Source organism: Pan troglodytes, chromosome 15 (genome assembly GCF_028858775.2).
Source record: "Pan troglodytes isolate AG18354 chromosome 15, NHGRI_mPanTro3-v2.0_pri, whole genome shotgun sequence".
Lineage (NCBI taxonomy): Eukaryota > Metazoa > Chordata > Mammalia > Primates > Hominidae > Pan > Pan troglodytes.
In genome coordinates, this window is record NC_072413.2 from 93,560,194 (window position 1) to 93,583,488 (window position 23,295).

The following is a 23,295-nucleotide window of genomic DNA, read 5'->3' on the forward strand; positions in this document are numbered from 1 at the left end:
TTGCTTATCTATGAGGGAAACAAATGATAGATTGACTTCTACATGGGTAGGATTTATATAGGAGACACAAGAGAGAGGGAAAAAGGCAAAAATTGAAAAATCCCAGACAGTTGGGGGTAGCCAACTTTGTTTTCCTTTCCTTAGTTGGGATGTGGAGTAGGTGGCATTCAAAGTATCCTCCCCTTGGGCTGCAGATGGTCATCAAAGAAGGTAATCTCAGTCGTTTAAGGACTCCCCAGGAGCTTGCGGGTTTGACTCTGCCATATTCAAGACAGGCTATCCCTGCACTGTCTGTCAGGGTCCTTTGATAGCACCTTCATTTCCCACGTGACTGAAGACTCTAAGAATACACATGATGTTGTGCTCGAAAATGTGACACGCCGCACACAAATTGCAATTTCCAAATAGTTGATTGTTGAAAGCTGCTGTCAAATTGGTTGCCACAGCCAGACACCTGGAAACCCCATTTGCCTCCTTCTTCCAATCCAAACAAGTCCTGTTGGTATCTGCCCCCAAATATCTCTTGAATTGCATTTCTTCTCTCCACACCAACCCCTTACCATACCCCGTATTGCCTAACTAGCCCCACCTGTCCACTACCCGTGCTTAAGAAACCACACACCTGTAACTCATCCTGGATTCAACTATGCAGTGGTTCCCTTTTTGCCAGAAAGCCCAGGACGACCCCGGCGGTAGCTGCTGAGGCCCCGTGGCTCTGGACCCGCTCTGGTGATGTCTTCTTTGGCTGTCTGTGCTCCCTCACATTCAGCTGCTTTCATTCTCCTGCAGGCTCCAGGCTCTCTCATCCCTTGGGTCTAAAAAATGCTGTCGTCTTCGGGAGCTCATTTCCTCTCTTTGAACCTTCTCTCATCCAGATAAAAGTACTCATCCCATGGGGCTCAGCTGAAAACACCTGTCTCCGGGGAGGCCTGCCTGACCCCCTAGCATAGGTCACATCTCCCTATCCTGACGCGTGTCTCCTGGGTCCCCATCCCTTCACTATCTCAGCCCTTGGGAGGTCACTTGTCGCCTCCACTAGAATGAAAATTCCCAGAGGGACCTGGCGTAGCCAAAGCAGTAGGAGTGGAGGGGGAAGGTGGAAGCTTTGCTCTGCTGTAAAATCAGGCTCAATGTGACGTCTTCCTCCAAGTCTTGCCTGGTCCATCCAGATAAAACCTGCTGCCTCTCTCCTCTGAAATCCTACTCGCTCTGTATGACCAGCCCAACATCAGGCTTAGCTGTATGAGTGTTGTGAACACTACCGGATTGTAAGAGCTCTAGGAAAGCACCATTGCACAATGGTTAGGAGAATGGCTTAGGAGCAGCGAGCCTGGGTTCGAGTCCTGCACCCCTCCTATTAGCTGAGTAATCATAGGCAAAGTACACATGGCCTCAGAGCCCCAGGCTTCGTCATGGTACAGACGCACTCACAATACCTGTTGTGAGGACCAAGGACGTAACACATCAAGCCCAGCCCTGTGGGCACTTTCTGCAACAATCAGACTGATCATGGGCTGCCACTTCATTTGCATGGGGTGAACACCAAGTGGCCAATGGGAAACCTCCAGCAGGTGGGTACTTGGACCTCAGAAGATTCTGTAACAGGGCCCTTGAGCCGCTGCTCTGGTCACTCCCACCCTGTGGAGTGTACTTTCACTTTCAATAAATCTCTGCTTTCACGTCTTCATTCTTTCCTTGCTTTGCTGTGCATTTTGTCCAATTCTTTGCTCAAAATGCCAAGAACCTGGACAACTTGCAGTCAAGATCCTTTACTGGGCCGGGCACGGTGGCTCACGCCTGTAATCCCAGCACTTTAGGAAGCCGAGGCGGGCGGATCACCTGAGGTCAGGAGTTCAAGACCACCCTGGCCAACATGGTGAAACCTCGTCTCTACTAAAAATACAAAAATTAACCGGATAGTGGATGCCTATAATCCCAGCTACTCGGGAGACTGAGGTAGAAGAATTGCTTGGACCCAGAGGCAGAGGTTGCTGTGAGCTGAGATCGCGCCATTGCATTCCAGCCTGGGCGACAGATCAAGACTCCATCTCAAAACAAACAAACAAACAACAAAAAAAAATCCCTACTGGTAACAAACTGAGTGTGAAGCCTAGCAAAGGTACGCAGTAAATACTGAATGAGTGAGTGAACGAATAAAAAGAAAATCACAGCAAATCATCACTTTTATTTGGTGACTCAGTTCTTAATAACAGGCCAATTTTAAAAACTTAAGCTTAGAAAAAGAAGTGCCTTGTCTAAGGTCCTTGAGCTAGTTCCAACCCAATGGGGCCGAGACCTGCCGGTGGCTGCACACTTGCTGTTAGTTCTCCCCACGCTGCCATGTCCCCAGAAAGGACACCCGTGAGGCTGAGCTTTGCTGAGAAGGTGCCCGGGATATCTCACGGGCAGGGAGTGGTAGGGGTAGACCCTCCCAGTCCTTCCAAATGCCCGTGGAAATCCGCTGGCAGCTGCAAAGGCCTGGCCCAGACACCCGCAGAGATGTTGGTTAATGTGTGGGATTCAGAGGCCCGGGTGTCAGGGAAAATAAAGACAAGGATGCTGGCTGGCTGCCTTCCTCCTTGGCAGTTTGCAAAGTCAATGAGTCAATGCCCCAGAACAGGGCCTTTGGGGAGAAAAGTAGCCAGCTGCGGCTGTGTCCCTGCTGGGAGTGGCTTGCTGAGAACAGTCTTGCTAACCAGCTTCTGTTGGGTTGTGCTGTGTTTGTGGGGTCAGAGTGATGATGGTGTTATTGGCGTCACAAAAAACTGCATGTGGGGGTGTGGTCTGAGCCCCAGGGTCCACGCTCACTGCTGTGCCACCATGGTGATCGAGCATCGCGGGTTCCCCTCGCTGTGGGTTTGGGATCAGGCAGTACCCGGTATGGTGCTTGTCTCTTACTGTGAGACCCTGGGCAAACCTGCCCCTCCCTTCTACTCCACAGGCCTTTTCACCTGTCAGAGGGGAGAAGAGTAACATCTGGTTGGGCACAATGCCTCACATCTGTAATCCTGACACTTTGGGAGGCTGAGGAGGGTGGATTGCTTGAGCTCAGGAGTTCAGGACCACCCTGGGCCACATAATATGACCTTGTCTCTAATAATAATAAATAAATAAAATAAAAGAGTAGGCCAAGCACAGTGGTTCACACCTGTAATCCCAGCACTTTGGGAGGCTGAGGTGGGTGGATCACTTGAGGTCAGGAGTTCGAGACCAGCCTGGCCAACATGGTGAAAACCCATCTCAACTAAAAATTTTTTAAAATTAGCCAGGTGTGGTGGCTCACGCCTGTAATCCCAGCACTTTGGGAGGCCTAGGTGAGCGGATCATGAGGTCAGGAGATCGAGACCATCCTGGCTAACATGGTGAAACCTCATCTTTACTAAAAATACAAAAAAAATCAGCCGGGCGTGGTGGCGGGTACCTGTAGTCCCAGCTACTTGGGAGGCTGAAGCAGGAGAATGGCAGAACCCAGGAGGCGGAGCTTGCAGTGAGCCAAGATCGTGCCACTGGACTACAGCCTGGGCAACAGAGTGAGACTCCGTCTCAAAAAAAAAAAAAAAAAATTAGCCAGGTGTGGTGGTGTGCATCTGTAATCCCAGCTACTTAGGAGGCTGAGGCAGGAGAATCGTTTGAACCCGGGAGGGGGAGGTTGCAGTGAGCCGAGATCATGCCACTGTACTCCGGCCTGGGCAACAGAGCAAGACTCCATCTCAAAAAAAAAAAAAAAAAAAAAAAGAGTAATACCTAAGGGAGTATTTGTGAGTTTTAAAGAAAAAAAAAAATGCATGTAACATGTCCAGAACAGAACCTGGTGCATTGGAAGCTCTGAATAAATATTATCTTATATCATCATCATCATCATCATTAAGTGGGAACAATTATTGAGAAATTGATATCAATTGTTTGTAAGAAGTTTTCTAGAAAACACATTGGCCCCACCCTATCCCCAAGCCCTTCTCAATGGTAGCTCCTAACACAGTGCTGGAGTGTTTGTTAAATGGCCAGGAACTGCTGCTGTTTAACCCGGGGCCTTTAATTGGTGTTGCTATATCAGGAAATATGGAAGAGGGATTCCCTGGCACCTTTGCTCAACAACCCTGCCTATCTAGTATGGGTCTAGGTATCTTCATTCATCCATCCATCCCTCCATTCATTCATTCATCAAAGCGCTTTTATATACAATATATACTTTATGCCAGGTACTGTGCAAGACATCAGGCACACAATAGAGAGCTAAACCGGGCATGGCTGCTGTGCACAGGTAGCTAGTGGGAGCCAGGCCTTAATCAGACCATCCCATTGATGATAGAAGGGCACTGAAGGAGAGGGAGGCTGTTTCCATGAAAGGAGACCTGGGCGTGGGGTGGTCAAGTAAAGCTTCCAGGAGGAAGTTATGCTTCAGGTGAAACTGGAAGGACACATGGGATGAGTGGAAAGGACTTGGACACAAGAGGAAAGGGGAAGGAGGAAGGCAGGGCCCTGCAAGAGCTGGAACCCCCTGGGGTGGGATAAGGGAGGGCACTCTCTTTTGACTCTGGGCATGTTGTAAGAGGAACCTGTTTCACACCAGGGCCATTAATAGCAGCCAAATCAGCCTTGACCCCAGAGCAGAATGGGAGACACTGTCTCTTGTAGACATGGAATGGGGGCTGCATTTTCAGCAACAAAACTGGAGGGGGCGCTCCAGGTCCAACACTACTCTGGCTCATATTGTCTCAAGGCTGTGAGAGTCCAAGAAATAAGGATCACAGCAAAGAAGACCTTGTTTTTCTCACTTCTGACCTGGTGCCTTGGTGAGCGTTCCCCAACGCATCTTAACATACATTCATGGGCCCTAGAAGGGCACTGGATTAGAAACCAGCGAATTGGGAGTCCAGCTCTGACTCTGCATGGCCTACCGCCATCCACCAGGAGCTGGGCAGCTTCCAAGGGCAGTGGCCAGTCTGTTTGGCCGTGTCCCCCACCCAGCATAGTGCCAGGCCTATAAAAGCCTTGGTGGGGCCGGGCAGGGTGGCTCACACCTGTAATCCCAGTACTTTGTGAGGCCGAGGCGGGCAGATCACCCAAGGTCAAGAGTTTGAGACCAGCCTGGCTGGCCAACATGGCAAAATCCCGTCTCTACTAAAATATAAAAATTAGCTGGGTGTGGTGGCACATGCCTGTAATCCCAGCTGCTAGGGAGGCTGGGGTAGGAGAATTGCTTGAACCCGGGAGGTGGAGGTTGCATGAGCTGAGATCACACCACTGCACTTCAGCCTGGGCGACAGAGCGAGACTCTGTCTAAGAAAAAAAAAAATGCTTGGTGGTGTTTGTTAAGTGATTAAAATCTAAAGACAAAGCTGGCAGGAACCAACTAGAAAACCAGTCACCTGAGAAAGAATAGGTACATGGGCAGCTGTGGGCCAAGAGCCCAAGTCTCCACTGGAGCTCATAGAACTTTGTGAACCTGTAGGTGGATCTCTTTCATCAGTTTTGGAAAATTCTCAGCCATTATCTCTCCAGATACTAGGTCTGCCCCGATCTCTTGCCTGTTTTATGGGACTCTAGTTACACAATGTTACGCCATTTTCTCATGTCCTGCATGTCTCTTTTACTCTGTTCTGTTCTTTCCACTCTTTTTGTTTTCTGCGTGCTTCAGTTTGGATATTTTCTATTGACCTATCTTCAAGTTTATTAATTCTGTATTTAGCTGTGTGCATTCTGCTATTAAACCCATCTAATGAGTCCTCAATTTTATATATTATGTTTTTCAGGTCTAGAATGCTATTTGCTTTTTTCTTTTTCTTTTTTTTTTTTTTTTGAGACGGAGTTTCCCTCTTGTTGCCCAGGCTGGAGTGCAATGGCGTGATCTCGGCTCACTGCAACCTCTGCCTCCCGGGTTCAAGCAATTCTCCTGCCTCAGCCTCCCGAGTAGCTAAGATTACAGGCATGCACCACTGCGCCCAGCTAATTTTGTACTTTTAGTAGAGACAGGGTTTCTCCATCTTAGTCAGGCTGGTCTCGAACTCCCAACCTCAGGTGATCCGCCCGCCTCAGCCTCCCAAAGTGCTGGGATTACAGGTGCCCGGCTGCTTTTTTCATAAATTGCAAATTCTTGATTTAAATTCTCCATTTTCATCTTTTGTGCATAATTTCTTCTATTTTTAATGTATTCATAATCAGTACTTCAACATCCCTCTTGACTAACTTCAGAATATGAGGCATCTCTGGGTCTGCCTCTATTGTCCATTTTCCCTTCTGGTTACTTTTTCTTCTTCTTTGAAGGTCACATTTTTTTAAAATTGTGTGATGACTGTTTGGTGTAAGAGATCCATAAAGGCTATAGATGATGCTATTTTCCACCAGAGAGTTTTCCTCTTTCCCCAGAAATTGGGCTGGATCATGGCTGGGGTGGACCTTACGTAGGTTCAGCCCACCTCTGGTTTATATCTGGTCTTTGAACATGGCCCTCCTGGATGTAAAGTTTCTCTATTTCCTCAATTCTATGAACGTTAGCTCATCTTGTCCTTTGTTGATTCCACAGCTTTTCAATGTCTATAGAGTATAATTTTGGTAACTTTTCCATTTTTTTCCTAATTGTTACAGCAGGAACCCAGGCTGCTGTGACCTACTGCATTCTATACAGAGGTGAAAGTTGGACAAGCCATTTTGTTGTTGTTCATTGCTGTTTTCCCAGTACCTGGGAGAATATTTAGCACACAGTGGATGCTCAAAAATATTATTGGATTGAGTCCAAATATTGGACTTTGAATAGAAAACTCAGATTTAAGTTTTGATTCTAGCTCTGGGGACCATGGAACTGTTATTTCACATCTCTGAGGCTCAGTTTCACCATCTGTAATATGGTGGTAATAATATCTTTCTGCCTATAGAGTTGTGAAAAGAATAAAAAGAGAGCTTATATATAATGTACTTAGCACATCGGAGATATCAAGCAAGTTGAATACCTAAGATGTTACTTATTCTACTTTTCCTACTCTGCCATGCATTTAAGTTATTTGAGTGTAATGATGACTGTGGTGGTGAAGACAAAGGGTGTGAGACATAATTAAAAGATAGAATTGGAGATGTTGAGATAAGGGAGAAGCAGAAGCTGAGTATAAAGTCCAACTTTCTGCACCGTGGCCTGGGAGCTGGCATTCCCTGGGCCAGTCATGGGTGGGTTTCACACTTTTCTATTGCCTAGGGTTCCTTGGCCTAATGACAGAGTTCATCAACACTGTACAAATGCACGTGCAATGGAGTGGTGTTTCCATTTGTGTGGTCACAGTGGGGAGTGGGGAGAGAAATTCTAAGAGATAAACCCCGGCATCTTTTTTTAAGATGACTTGAAACCCATCTAGTATGCAGACTGTGGGGGCCAAGTGCTATTAGCCACTATCAGGAATTATTCATCAAGTCTAGTCATGTGAGAGGGGCTTAGAAGCCCTTGCAGTTTCTAATCACCACTGGTGTGTGAAATAGATTTTAATTAGCATACAGGTTGTAGGAGCCTTTGATCAGTCCTGCCATTTGGATCATATAACTGACCCAACAGTTTGAGATTCTCTAAGCCCTAGTAATAAATAGCAGGGAGAAGAAGAGGCTTAGAATGTAATAATCATGGCTCAGCCTCGGGTTTGGGATGATAAAGCTTCTTGCTGAATATATGCAGGCCTTCTTGATCCTGGGCATTAAACAACTTTTCTCTCTCTCTCTCTTCTCTCTCTCTCTCTCTCTCTCTCTCTATCTCACTGTATGTGCGTAAAATAAGTTTGGGGAATTATTTTCTAAATATCAACATTTAGGGGGCTGAGGATTATTTGTTAAATATCAACATTTCCAAAAAAATACAGGTGTCTTCAAATCAACCATTTTTGATAGCCAGAGATCACAGTGTGCCGGCAGTATGATGCGTTTTCTTAGCAATCTGAGGTAATCACACTAACCACGTTCATGGCATTTCCCAGGGGACCAGCGTTTCCGGAGGCATCAGGCGGAAGGCAGAGATCTAGGATCTGATTGAAAAAAACACCTGCAATCAAATGCATTCTCAAACCATTTATCTAGGTACAGGTGTGAGCATAGATTTAGGTGTAGGCATAGGTATAGCTATATGTATAGATATAGATGTACCTAAATCTATAATCCTTGGAGATTCTTTGTCATCTCTGAATCTCTGCCTTCTCATCTCTAAAGTGGGTTTAATAACAGTCTCTCCCTGATGGAGTTACTGTAAGGATTAAATGAGATACCATAATCTAAAAATCCTGGCAGAGTATCTTTCCTCTTTCATGCTTTTCATTTTTGTTGTTGTTGTTGTTAGATTGTTTGTTTTTGAGATGGAGTCTTGCTATGTTGCCCAGGCTGGAGTGAAGTGGCTCGATCTCAGCTCACTGCAACCTCCCGTGTTCAAGCCATTCTCCTGCCTCAGCCTCCCAAGTAACTGGTAGCCGGGATTACAGGCATCTGCCATCACACCTGGCTAATTTTTGTATTTTTAGTGGAGACAGGGTATCACCATGTTGGCCAGGCTGACCTCAAGTGATACACCCACCTCGGCCTCCCAAAGGGCTAGGATTATAGGTAGGCACCACCACACCAGACTAATTTTTGTATTTTTAGTAGAGACAGGGTTTCACCATGTTGGCCAGGCTGGTCTTGCACTCCTGACCTCAAGTGATCTGCCCGCCTCGGCCTCCCAAAGTGCCAGGATTACAGGCGTGAGCCACCGCACCCAGGCTTCATTTCTTTTTTCTAACTTTTCTTGGTTATCTTTCCAGCTTCCTCTTCCCGATGAACTTTAGAATCATTTTGTCAACAGATTTTCTTTTTAATTTATGCTCACCTACACACATTCAAGGCATTGAAAAATAGCCGCAATTTCAGCCTGTCCTCAGCCCTGCAAAACATGGGCGGCGTTTGGCAGGAGATGCTTCCGCTTTCACCTTCTGAGAGCCAGTGGTTACCAACCTCACCTCTCCGCTGGCACCCGGCAAAGGGAAAAGAATTTGCTGAGGACTCTGGGAGGATTTGCTCATCTCTCCATCAGCCTCACCCTGGCAGTGGGATTTCTGCTTCTCCTTTGAAAGGCAGTCTGGTGAGATGCTGATAGTGATGCTGATCTGATGCTGGTGCTGATTCTAACGCCAATGCCAATTTTATCAGTTATATAATAACAGCAACATGAATAGTATTTTTTGAGTATTTGTTCTGGGTCAGAAACTGTGCCAATCATTTTACATATTTTATCTCCTCTAATGTAGTCAATATGGTACAGGAGTTGGAAGCTTTTTCTGTAAAGCATAAAAGCATAAATATTTTCAGCTTTGCTGGCCATACGTTCTCTATTGCAACTATTCAACATTCTTTTTCTTTTCTTTTTTTCTTTGTGTTTTTGGAGACAGAGTCTCACTCTCTCACCCAGGCTGGAGTGCAGCGGCGTGATCTCAGCTTACTGCAGCCTCTGCCTCCCAGGTTCAAGCAACTCTCCTGCCTCAGCCACCCAAGTAGCTGGGATTACAGGCATGTGCCACCACGTCTGACTAATTTTTGTATTTTTAGTAGAGATGGGGTTTTGCTATGTTGTCTAGGCTGGTCTCAAACTCCTGAGCTCAAGTGCTATTCCCACCTTGGCCTCCCAAAGTGCTGGGATTACAGGCGTGAGCCACTGTGCCCAGCCTCAACTTTGCTTGTATAGTGCAAAAACAGCCATAGCCAATACGTAAACAAATGGGCATGGCTGTGTTCAAATAAACATTTACAAAAACACTCAGTGTGTTGAATTTGGCCCACAGACCATAGATTGCCAACCCTAGCAGAAAGGAATGGCTCAGAGGGGAGACTCTTCAGCCAGACTGCTTGGATTCGAAACCAAGCTCTGGCACTTTTTGCCTCTGGAGCCTTAGGTGAATTATTTAGCCTCTTTGTGGTGAAGTCCCTCAACATTCTTCCTTTCCCTTTTTGTATAATAGGTTTTTGCCAGGCACAGGGCAGTCCAGAATAGAGACTCCATTCCTCAGCTCCCTTGTAGCTATGTGAGGCCATGTGCCTACGTCCCACCCAGTGGGATCTGAGCCAAAATGTCATGTTAGTTTCTGGGAGGTCTTCCTCAAGAGACAGCCCCTGTCTCATTTTTTGGTCTTTGCTTTGTTTTATAATCCCTTCCTCTATTGTGCTGTTCTCATTGGTGCTGCCAGCATGGCCCATGGGCTTTAGTCAAGGCACTGTTGATGGGTGCCCAGCTGCATTTCAGACTTGTTATGGACTGGGGACACCTATGTATGTACTGCTGATTCCTCACTATACCCCTTAGATGGGAATGCTATTTTATTTATCCTTTTACTCTCTCTCCATTGTGTACTAGCAGTGGTACATGAGGGGAGACATAATTGTCTCTTTCATTTCCATATTTTTAGATTGAGAGGAACAGCACTTGAGAAGTTGTACCTGAAGAGCCTCATCCACACCTGCACTTGATCTCTATGATGAGGTCCTGGACCTTAAGCCTGAACCTGATGCCATGGTGGACTGAAAGTCAGGATGTCTTAGGAGGCCACGAGTCAATTTTGCATGTGAAAAGAATGTACGTAGTGGCTAGAGGCTGGATGATGCTAGCTTGCCTCCAAAGATAACCACTATTAATTATTTTACCTGTATGCACATGCTACTTTCCCATCGAGAAGTGAAGTCTCTTCTTCTAACTCCTTGAATCCAATTTGTGCTTTGACCAATAGATACAAGAGATGATATCCAAGGCTAGGTCATAAGAAGCTTTATAGCTGCCAGCTGAGTCTCCTGAAAAGTTTGCTCTTGGTATATACCCTTTGGGAATCCAACCACCACGCTGTGAGACAGCCCCAAGCCCACACAAAGGCCATGTGTGGGACTTTTGGTTCCTATAGCTCCAGCTGAGCTTCCAGCTGACAGCCAGTGTCAACTGACAGCATTGTGTCTGCACCAACTTGGACAGCAGGCCCAGTTGAGCCTTCAGGTGACTGCAACTAGGTCGCCATATGACTGAAACCTTGTGAGAGGGCCCAAGTGAGAACTTACTCCCTAGCTGAGCCACATCAACCCACAGAACCATGGGTGATAATTATAAATTGTTTTAAGCGACTCCGTTTTGGGGTGGTTTGATGTGTTAGTAGCAGTAAATCCATACGTGTCAGTAGCAACCTCAATTCTCGCCTCCTCAGAAGAAAGAATTCAGTCGAGGGGCATAAGGCAGAGTGAGAGACTGAGGCAAGTTTTAGAGCAGGAGTGAAAGTTTATTTAAAAGTTTTAGAGCAGACCAGGCACTGGGCCAGGTGGCTCACACCTGAAATCCTAGGGGAGGCTGAGGTGGGCAGATCACTTGAGGTCAGGAGTTCCAGACCAGCCTGGCCAACCATGGCCAGCATGGTGAAACCCCGTCTCTATTAAAAATACAAAAATTAGCTGGGCATGGTGGTAGGCACCTATAATCCCCGCTACTCAGGAGGCTGAGGCAGGAGAATCGCTTGAACCCAGGAGGCGGAGGCTGCAGTGAGCAGAGATTGCACCACTGCCCTCCAGCCTGGGCGACAGAGGGAGACTCCATCTCAATCAATCAATAAAATCAAAATAATAAAAAATGAAAGTTTCAGAGCAGGAATGAAAGAAAGTAAAATACACTTGAAAGAGGGCCAAGTGGGTGACTTGATTCAAGTGCATGGTTTGACTCTTGACTTGGGGTTTTATGTGTTGGCATGCTTGTGGGGTCTACGTCTCTTCTCCCCTGATTCTTCCCTGAGGTGGGCTGTCTGCATGCGCAGTGGTCTGCCAGCACTTGGGACAGGAACATGCGCAGTGTGTTTAACAGGAGTTGTGTGCATGCTCACTTAAGGCGTTCTTCCCTTACCAGCTGAATGTTTCCAGACGAAGAGCATATACCAGTTAAACTCCGCCATTTTGCCTCTCAGTGTTCAAGCTTGAGCCTACGCATCCAACTCCTGAGATCTTACTGGGAAGCTGCTGATCATCAGTTTCAGGTGTTTCTGTCTTTTGGGAGACTGCCTTTCCCTGATGCTGGCTGTAACCAATTATTATTTTAGAGAGACAGTTAATGACCACCTGACCATCACCTGACGGTCAGCTGACATTCCTGGTCGGGAGGAGCCCTCTCCTCCCCTGCTTATGTCTGCCTGACTTCCTACTGTAACGGACGCAGCCAGCTGGAACATCGGCTTTGCTCGGTATCATGTAGAATTAGATTTCCCGGGCTCCTTTGCCATCTGGGTTCTTGGTAGTTTGGGCTAATAGGAAGCACTAGTGGGAGACTCAGAGGTGGGAGGAAGGAAGAAACCTTCCTTCTCTCTTTCCTTTTCTGCTTCTTTCTTTCTCTCTCTCTGCTTTTGTTGGCATCTTCCGCAATGGCTGTATCTCTTCCTTGAATCTATGTCTCTTCAGAGAGACCCTCCCTCTGTGGTTCCAACCCCCAGGGGGCAGCTTTCATTGTACTCTAGCTCCTATCAGGCTGTCCCAGCTTCTAGCTCCTGGCAAATGTCTGTTACCCTTCCAGCCTCAGGGGTGGCAGCAGCTCGCTGTCATTGCTACACCATCCCATTGGGCTTCTCACCATTTTCCTCACCCGTGTAACCGACTTCTAGGATTTAAATTCTTTCTACTTGAAACACCTAAAGTGGCCTCTGTTTTCCTAACTGGACCCTGGAGGATACAGCGTGTAAGAGGATAACATAGTCTAGTCCAGCAGGCCAAGGAAGGCTTCCCTCCAGAAGGGGTGTTTGAGTCAAGGTCTCAGAAATGACTAGGCTTTCCGGGCATAGGAGATAAAGAAGTGTAATGGCCCGAGGGAGAGGCAGACTGACATATTACAAGTACTAGGGCAGGCCGGGCACAGTGGCTCACTCCTGTAATCCCAGCACTTTGGGAGGCCGAGGTGGACGGATCACGAGGTCAGGAGATGGAGTCCATCCTGGCTAACACGGTGAAACCCCGTCTCCACTAAAAATACAAAAAAAAAAATTAGCTGGCCGTGGTGGCGGGCGCCTGTAGTCCCAGCTACTCAGGATGCTGAGGCAGGAGAATGGCGTGAACCTGGGAGGTGGAGCTTGCAGTGAGCCGAGATTGCACCACTGCACTCCAGCCTGGGCGACAGAGCGAGACTCCGTCTCAAAAAAAAAAAAGGACTGGGGCAAAGTGGGCAATGTTGCTGTGCCACAAGGAAACTGAGAGGGGGACTGTCATGAGATAAGGTTGAAGTTTGCAGGGCCAAAGCAGGGGGCTGGCAATCCTTAGTGCCAGTTAGAATCACCTGGAGATTAAATATATATAAACATATAGTTTGTATATATTTATATATAATATATATTTAATATGTTTATACTGATATAAGTATATATCAGTATAAATATATATTTAATATATCAGTATACAGAAACATAAATATATATAGATATATTTTTATATTTATATAGATATATTATATATTATATAATTAGTATTATATAACTTTTATAGATATATATTATATAATATGTCATGATATATGATATAATATATCATATATAATATATATTATATAATATATATAATATATAAATATATATTATATAATATATATAATATATAAATATATATCAATAAAAATATATACTGATAAAATATATCAGTATACATGTATATATACACCAGTATATATAAATATATATTAGTATATTATATATATACACTAGTATATTATATATATACACCAGTATATATAAATATATATTAGTATATTATATATATATACACCAGTATATATAAATATATATTGGTATATTATATATATATACACCAGTATATATAAATATATATTGGTATATTATATATATATACACCAGTATATATAAATATATATTGGTATATTATATATATATACACCAGTATATATAAATATATATTGGTATATTATATATATATACACCAGTATATATAAATATATATTGGTATATTATATATATATACACCAGTATATATAAATATATATTGGTATATTATATATATATATACACCAGTATATATAAATATATATTGGTATATTATATATATATACACCAGTATATATAAATATATATTGGTATATTATATATATATACACCAGTATATATAAATATATATTGGTATATTATATATATATACACCAGTATATATAAATATATATTGGTATATTATATATATATACACCAGTATATATAAATATATCTTGGTATATTATATATATACACCAGTATATATAAATATATCTTGGTATATTATATATATACACCAGTATATATAAATATATCTTGGTATATTATATATATACACCAGTATATATAAATATATATTAGTATATTATATTTATATACACCAGTATATATAAATATATATTAGTATATTATATATATACACCAGTATATATAAATATATATTAGTATATTATATATATACACCAGTATATATATAAGTATATTATATATATACACCAGTATATATAAATATATATTAGTATATTATATATATACACCAGTATATATAAATATATATTAGTATATTATATATATACACCAGTATATATAAATATATATTAGTATATTATATATATACACCAGTATATATAAATATATATTAGTATATTATATATATACACCAGTATATATAAATATATATTAGTATATTATATATATACACCAGTATATATAAATATATATTAGTATATTATATATATACTGATGCTCAGACCTCATCCCAGATTAACTGAATCAGAATCCCTTGGGATTGGGCCAGTATGATTCCTATATGCAGTCAGGGTTGAGAACCGCTGGGCCTTGACCATGCAGGGCCTTGTCAGCCATGGTCTTTATCCTGATCAATGGGAAGATCCCAAAAGGTGGTGGGTTCTCTGGCTGTAGGGTGGGGAAGTGATTGGAAGGGTCAGGAATTGAGGCAGAAAATCCTGTAGGCAGCTATTGTAGCAGATCAACATGCTACTGGCTTGCTGAGCATGGGAAGGGACAAAAACTGGTTCTGTACTTGCTGGTGGATTCTCTGGACTGACCCCACTCGCTTCCTCACATCTGCCATCTTGCTCTGGATTTTCCTACTCCCTGTTGGTTCCCTTCAGCTGGGCTCTGTCCTCGTGTTCATCTGCCCTGGAAAGTTTCCTGCTAATGAACCCTCCCCAGTACCCATCCCTCTTTCTCCTGGGCAGATGGATGCAGCCATTCCACATCCCTGCAGAGGGCTATTCTGGCAGAACCTAATATCCTAAACTCCTTAAGTACCCTGAATTTTAAAATTGTGATTGTATTTGGCAGCGTTAATCAAAAATTGGAAGTACATGGAATTAGAACCTTTGGCCAGAGACTTTCCGAGTTGAAAGCCCTCCCTTAGAAATAGCCTCTTCTAACCCCTGAATTTCATTATCCAAGAAGATCCATGAGCTCTGGAGAGTTCAGGACCCAGGTCTCCTAAGGACTTCTGCTTCCCTGGCTTTCCTTCACATCTTTCTGTCCTAAGGATTTAAGACCATGAATTTGCAAATGCTCTGCCTGAAGTGTGTACTGAAGCTCTGGAGACCTCACCCGGATTCCCAGGGCCATAATTATCATAATAATGTAAGAATGAGAATCTTTCTATAAATTTAAACCACTGCATTTTCACTTCTTGCTTTGAATTCGGTTTTCTTGCAGCTGCTCCCTCCAGGGGAGCCAGAAGGCTTATTGTCCCAAGGCAGGAGAGGCTGTGTGAGGCCTGGTTTTGAAAGCTTTGAGAAGAGAAGAAGTGCTGGGATTCCTTTATCTCCTCCATTAGCATATCAAGGACAAAGCCTAGAGGCTCTTAGGGATCCCCATGGTCTGCTTGGGGAAGACCAGGCCACCATTGAGAGTGGAGTCAGGGAGGCTCTGGGAGAGCAGCCAGCCCCATGGGAACCTAGAGAGTCATGGGAGAGAAAGGAGGAGGTACTAGAGGTTGGAAGGCCAATGAGGCAGAAGCTTGTTTTCTGATTTTTCTTCCTGGGCCCAAGGCTGGAAGATAGGGTGTTGGATCCATGAGGATATTCATGGCAAGGAGGAGGCTGTTGCCTCTGGCCCTGGAGCCCACCTTCAGAAAGGTGCCAGGAGGGTCAGCTGAGGAACCTTAAGTTTTCGCTTTCTCCTGAGTGGTACAGAGGCTGAATGAACTGCCCAAGGGCCTGCCCTGGGCAAGGGAAGGTGGCACTCAGGCCAACGGGCTGGCTGGAGGTGACAGCAATGGCAATCCAGAAGGGATCCTGCACCTCTAACAAGCCCCAAGATCAGACTGAGAGTTACCCTGGCCCCCAGGGGCTCCAGGGGCAGAGGTGACTGTGGGGACCCATGCATGCCAGGGGCACATCCAGGTGTTACTGGTGGAAGGTGTCCAGGTTCTTGGCGTCTTGAACAAATAATTGGACAAAACGCACAAAGTGAGGAAAGCAAAAGCACAGATTTATTGAAAATGATAGTACACTCCACAGTGTGGGAGCAGGCCGGAGCATAGGGTCTCATGAGCCCCGGTTACAGAATTTTCTGGGGTTTCAATACTCTCTAGACGTTTTCCACTGGTTACTTGGTATATGTTCTATGTATATGAAGACAATGAAGATAAGTTACGAAGTCATTTACTCAGAATGTGCCCAGAATATGTAAATGGAGAGGATGTTATTTGGTGTGTGCGGTCTATGTAAATGCAGAGGACGAATATGAAGTTACAAAGTGTAAATGGAGCAGATGTCACTTGGCGTGTGTGGTCTATGTAAATGGAGAGGATGTCACTGTGTGTGCGGTTTATGTAAATGGAGAGGATGAATGTGAAGTTACAAAGTGTAAACGGTGTAAATGGAGAGGATGAAGTGAGGTTACAAAGCCATTTATATTCCATTTGATTTTGTTCTAGGAAGTCAGCATGGATCAGCCTTACGTTCATGGCCTCCAGGCCCTATTCTCCTGCCTCACAGGGACCGGCCAGGATCTCTATCCTTACAGCACGTTGGAATGTATATGCTCCTCTCCCCACATCGCCTTAGGGAGCAGGCAGGTGTCAGGGGCAGCACAAGGACGGCCAACAGGACAGGTGCATAAGTAAGACTGATACAATTTGAGGGCTCAGCTCTGAGAATACTCTAAACAGGATCCAAATAACATTGTTGCCTCCTAACCAGCAGGTGGGAGCTCAAGAGAAAGACTAGACTTGTTCCACATTAAATAAGTAATAGTATTTTTTTCCTTGAACATCTTGATCAAAATATCAATTAAATGTGTGGCCCTGATTCAATAGCTACCATTTATTGAGCATCTATTTTGTGCCAGACTTGCTGCTGGTATTTGATAGTGCAGTGCCTGACAAGTAGACACACTGGCTTAAATGTCATTGTTACTGGTATTATTGTTACAATGATGTTTTAATCCTCCCAATGTAATTGAGCCTTTATTATAAAGATCATAAGATGTTCACTTTACTTATTTCCTTGTCCTTTTCTTCCTCCGTGCATGCTTGCTTGCACAAGGGAAGTCACTAGTAATTGATTAACTTCCTACCCTAACCCCCAGGGCTGCCTGCAAGATTGATGAACTGTTTTTCTTTCAAAGAACAATGATCCTTAGGTCATGCAGTCCTCCTTGATAGCATCTAGGAGTTTGTTTGGGCTTTGGGCCGAGGAACTCAAACAGTTTTGATTATTGGGGGAACCCATCTCCTGCATACCTGCTTTGCTCATAAAAGCCCCCAGTTATGTTAAAAGGCAGATTGGATTTGAGAGGCTGCTTCTCCTGCCTTCTTGCTTTAGCCAAGTCAAATAAACCTTCCTCTGCTTCTAAGTGCTGATGTGTCGGTGTTAGGTTTGCTGTATATCAGGTACATGAACCCAAAATTTGGGGTTTGATAACACTAACAGCTCTGCACAGTAAATATTGTCATCCAGTCTTACTAATGGGGAAAACATGTCACAGGACTTGACCAAGGTCACACATTTAATCAGTGGCAAAGTCAGAGTTAAAAATATTTATGTACTTTTTTTGTTTTTATAATTCAAGGATGCATCACTATTTTATGTACCACGAAGAAAGAAAAACAGCTGACTATTAAACTATAATACAGTATTTCCTTCGCATTTAGAATTTTTGTTGTAAACTCATTATAAAGAGCTCTTTTAAACTCAGTTAGACATAGGCTTTGGTTATTTATTGTGCTTTTGCATATATAGAAAAGAAAATATGAGTGAAATAAATTGGTTAATTATTTTAAAAATATCTTCACCTTCAAATCCTTCTTCTTTTTTAAAATATTGTTTTTAATCATATGATTATCTCAATAGAGAAACCCTACTTCTTTTTTTTTTTTTTTTTTTTTTTTTTTTTTTTGAGAAGGAGTCTTGCTCTGTCGCCCAGGCTGGATTGCAGTGGCGCGATCTCGGCTCACTGCAAGCTCCGCCTCCCGGGTTCACGCTATTCTCCTGCCTCAGCCTCCCGAGTAGCTGGGACTACAGGCGCCCGCCACCATGCCCGGCTAATTTTTTGTATTTTTAGTAGAGACGGGGTTTCACTGTGTTAGCCAGGATGGTCTTGATCTCCTGACCCAGTGATCCGCCCGCCTCGGCCTCCCGAAGTGCTGGGATTACAGGCTTGAGCCACCGCGCCCAGCCGAGAAACCCTACTTCTTTTAAATAACTTTCCAACTCAGAGTTATAGATATCCTCTGTGTGAAAGGGTGTTGGCAATGCAATATTAAAAAAAAAAACAACTTTATATTTTGGAACAATTTCAAATTTAGAGAAAAATTGCCAGAATAGTACAAAAATTTCCTTTATACCCTTCAGCAGATTCCCACATTTTTTATCTGATTACATCACCTTATCATTATCTGTGTGTGTGTATGTATGCATGTATGTGTCCATGTACGTTATTATTTTCTGAATCAGTTCAGGTAAGCGGCAGACATGATGTCCCTTTATTCCTAAATACTTCAGCATGATTTCAAAAAAAAGGACATTTTCTGGCCAGGCACAGTGGCTCATGCCTGTAATCCCAGCACTTTGGAAGGCTGAGGTGGGCAGATCACCTGAGGTCAGGAGTTCAAGACCAGCCTGGCCAACATGGCAAAACCCGTCTCTACTAAAAATATAAAAATATTAGCCAGGTGTGGTGGTGGGCGCCTGTAATCCCAGCTACTCAGGAAGCTGAGGCATGAGAATCGCTTAATCCTGGGAGGCAGAGGTTGCAGTGAGCCGAGATCACGCCACTGCACTCCAGCCTTGGGGAGAGAGTGAGACTCTGTCTCCAAAAAAAAGGACATTTTCTAATCTAACCATAGAACAATGATTAAAACCAAGAAATTAACATTGATACAATACTATTATATAACCTACAGATTTTATTCAGATTTCATCATTTTATCAATAATGTCTATTACAATACATAAATAATAATATAAATATATTCGTTAAAATATAATATTTATATGTTAATTATTATACAACAAATAAATATGCGTGTATATTTTTTTCTGGTCCAGAATTCAATCCAGGATCATACATTACATTTAGTTGTTGTGTCTGTTCTTTCAATCTGGAACAGCTCCTCAGACTTCTTTTATCTTTCACAATCTTGATATTTTTTTCAAGAGTACAGATCAGTCATTTTGTATGAAGTCTCTCAGTTCAGATTTGTCTGGTATTTATGAGTAGATTCAGGTTTTGCATTTTGCAGGGCACAGTTACCGCAAAGGTACATATATGGCCTTCTCAGCTTAGTATGTCAAGAGACACATGATGTCAATTTGTCCCATTTAGAGGAGGCTAATTTTGATCACTTGGCTAAGGTGGTATCTGCCAGATTTCACTGCTGTCATGTAACAGTTTTTCCTTTTGTAGTGTATTAGTCTGTTCTCATGCTGCTACTAAAGACATACCCGAGACTGGGTAAATTATAAAGGAAAGATATTTAATTGACTCACAGTTCAGCATGGCTGGGGAGGCCTCAGGAAACTTACAATCATGGCAGAAGGAGAAGCAAACACGTCCTTCTTCACATGTCGTCATCAAGGAGAAGTGCTGAGCCAAAGGGGGAAAAGCCCTTGAGAAAACCATCAAGTCTTGTGAGAACTCACTCACTATCATGAGAACAGCAGCATGGGGGTAACAGCCCCACCTGATTCATTTACCTCCCACTGGGTCCCTTCCATTTATCAACTTTGGCATCCCCACAGCTCCAGGGTGGGGAAAGAGGAAATAATACTTTCCCTCTTTTACAGAAGACGGGTTGAAGATCCGAGAGGCTGAGTCACTTCCACAAAGTAACACAGCTGGTAAGTTCCAAGGCTGGGCTTCTTGCTCCAAGACTGGTGCTAGTTCTGGAGGAACCAGGACGCTCCTGGATTTATCCTCTGGAGTTTATGGAGCAGACCATGCACTGCCCTACTGGAAGTATCTTGGGTGTAAATGAGAAGTAGACTACACATGAGAGGGAAATTTTGGGCTGAGCTGGACTTTATAATAAGAGAAAGTGATTGGAAAGCTGTGGGATTTGCTGAGAGACCTTTGGGAAAGGAACAAGGACATTCAAAAGAGTGTTTGGGGAAAATAAAGCCATTTCTGGTTTGTACCAGCCCCCTTTGGTCTTATGCAGCACCCTGCCTGGGAGCCCACAGCTTGCTCGACCTGTGAGGGGCACTCCACCAATGTTTGTTCAATGACTCCGGGAATGGATCAGGTGTCAAACTCTGTTAGGCTATGTGTGGGTGGATTTGACTTGGGGTTCAGTCCTGGGGATGCTATTACAGAACCATAATTGGTTTCTCAGAGGTGATTTAGTCCCTTGTTAGCAGACTAGAACACTTGAGGACTTCAATCTACTGACATTTAGATTGCCTTGGGAGAACAGCCAGCAATTCTTACACCCACAGATTTTAAATGCCTGCATTCAGCATCCCTGCAGCAGGCTCCAGGTGGAATTCTAATGGGACCAGCCTCCAGTCCCTGGACCTTAGCTGTGGAAGGAGAGAAGAGGACATCTGCACCTCCTCTCAGAGAAAGCCTGATGCCTACTAAAGGACTTGGGTGGTGGACACAGTGACCCTCAGTCTGGAGCTTGTTCACTGAACATTGGAGACTATCATTTGCGCAGATGGTCTTGGGCCTCTATGAGCAGCAGGCTGCACCCCACAGTGACCTCCTCATTCTACTCTGAGGCATCTTCATGAAAGCAGATGTCCCTTGAAAAGCACCCAAGTGCAGTCTCAGCTGATGAACTTCAGAGACGATTGAGACAAAGGCTCTCGGTCCCCTCTGCCCTTGGATGGTGCCTCTGGTATGCACTTGGCCTCTGTGTCTTTATTTAGACTGGTCACTTCACAACCCATCATGTCACCCCACCCCTAACCGTGCCCACTCTGGGTCCTCCCCTCAACTGCCTGACTTCCCACTTTGAGCTCAGCAAAGGCAAGAGATGTTTTGTCTGCTTTGATACCCTAAATGCATGGCGTGGAAGCTGGCACACAGTGGGCCCTTGAAATTTGGGAGTGAATATGTGTATATATTATATTCCAACCTCAGCTTTCCTCACTGCTCCTCATAGTAGGAATGGATTGTAAAACTTCCCAGAATGTTCAAGAGGAGAAAGGAGAGAAAGCAGCCTGGAATTTGAGCTAAGGGGCCCACAGCCCAGCCACCAAGCCATCTGTAAAATGGGGTGGGAATATGACATGAGCCACAGGGGTGCCATGAGGGTTAATGAGGTCACCGTGCGATGTACCATGCCAACATGAATAACCAGACCTCTTGATGTCATCATTTCTGCATTGCCTGGAAAGTGCCTGATACACACTACATACTCAACAAGTGTGATGGGGTGTCCAGAGGAAACTGGTCTATAGAATAATTTTTATACCAGGCTATAATTTCCTTTCAAAGTTCAAAGCTGTGTTCGCATTCTGGAATGGAGTCCTTGCTCCAGGAGGGAAGCCTTGTGTATTAGTCAGGGTTCTCTAGAGAGACAGAACATATATATATATAAAACATATATGTTATATAACATATATGTATATAATATATATAATATGTATATAACATATATGTTATACAACATGTATATATGTATGTGTATATGTATATATGTATATACACACATATGTATATATGTATATATGTATATACACACATATGTATATATGTATATACACACACATGTGTGTGTCTATGTGTATATGCACACATGTGTGTGTCTATGTGTATATGCACACGTGTGTATGTGTATATGCACACGTGTGTATGTGTATATGCACACGTGTGTGTATGTGTATATGCACACGTGTGTGTATGTGTATATGCACACGTGTGTGTATGTGTATATGCACACGTGTGTGTATGTGTATATGCACACGTGTATATGTGTATATACATATGTGTGTATATGTATATGTGTCTATACACACATATGTGTGTATATGTATATGTGTATATACACACGTGTATATATGTATATGTGTATATATAACACGTGTGTATATGTATATATGTATATGTACACACGTGTGTATATGTATATATGTATATGTACACACATCTGTATATGTATATATGTATGTATACACACGTCTGTATATGTATATATGTATGTATACACATATCTGTATATGTATATATGTATATACACACACGTGTGTATATGTATATGTGTATATACACACGCGTGTGTATATGTATATGTGTATACACACATATGTGTGTATATGTATCTGTATATACACACATATGTGCGTATATGTATATCTGTATACACACACGTGCGTATATGTATATCTGTATACACACACGTGCGTATATGTATATCTGTATACACACACGTGCGTATATGTATATCTGTATACACACACGTGCGTATATGTATATCTGTATACACACACGTGCGTATATGTATATCTGTATACACACACGTGCGTATATGTATATCTGTATACACACACGTGCGTATATGTATATCTGTATACACACACGTGCGTATATGTATATCTGTATACACACACGTGCTTGTATGTATGTGTACACACACGTGCGTGTATGTATGTGTACACACACGTGCGTGTATGTATGTGTACACACACACGTGCGTGTATGTATGTATGTGTACACACACACGTGCGTGTATGTATGTATGTGTACACACACACGTGCGTGTATGTATGTATGTGTACACACACACGTGCGTGTATGTATGCGTATATACACGCACGTGTGTGTATGTATGCGTATGTACACGCACGTGTGTGTGTATGTATGTGTATGTACATGCACGTGTGTGT

At 43.4% G+C, this 23,295-nt stretch overlaps 2 long non-coding RNA genes across 2 annotated transcripts; both read left to right on the plus strand.

The window, feature by feature from the left end:
• The first annotated feature begins 11,875 nt into the window (after nt 1–11,875).
• LOC100609454 (uncharacterized) lies at nt 11,876–17,277 on the plus strand. The gene is made up of 3 exons (XR_001709313.3): nt 11,876–12,194; nt 15,300–15,599; nt 16,900–17,277. It is a non-coding gene; the product is annotated as an uncharacterized LOC100609454 (long non-coding RNA).
• Nucleotides 17,278–20,250: 2,973 nt separating this feature from the next.
• LOC107968245 (uncharacterized) lies at nt 20,251–21,859 on the plus strand. Its single transcript, XR_001709314.4, has 2 exons — nt 20,251–20,304; nt 20,902–21,859. It is a non-coding gene; the product is annotated as an uncharacterized LOC107968245 (long non-coding RNA).
• The last annotated feature ends 1,436 nt before the right edge of the window (nt 21,860–23,295 follow it).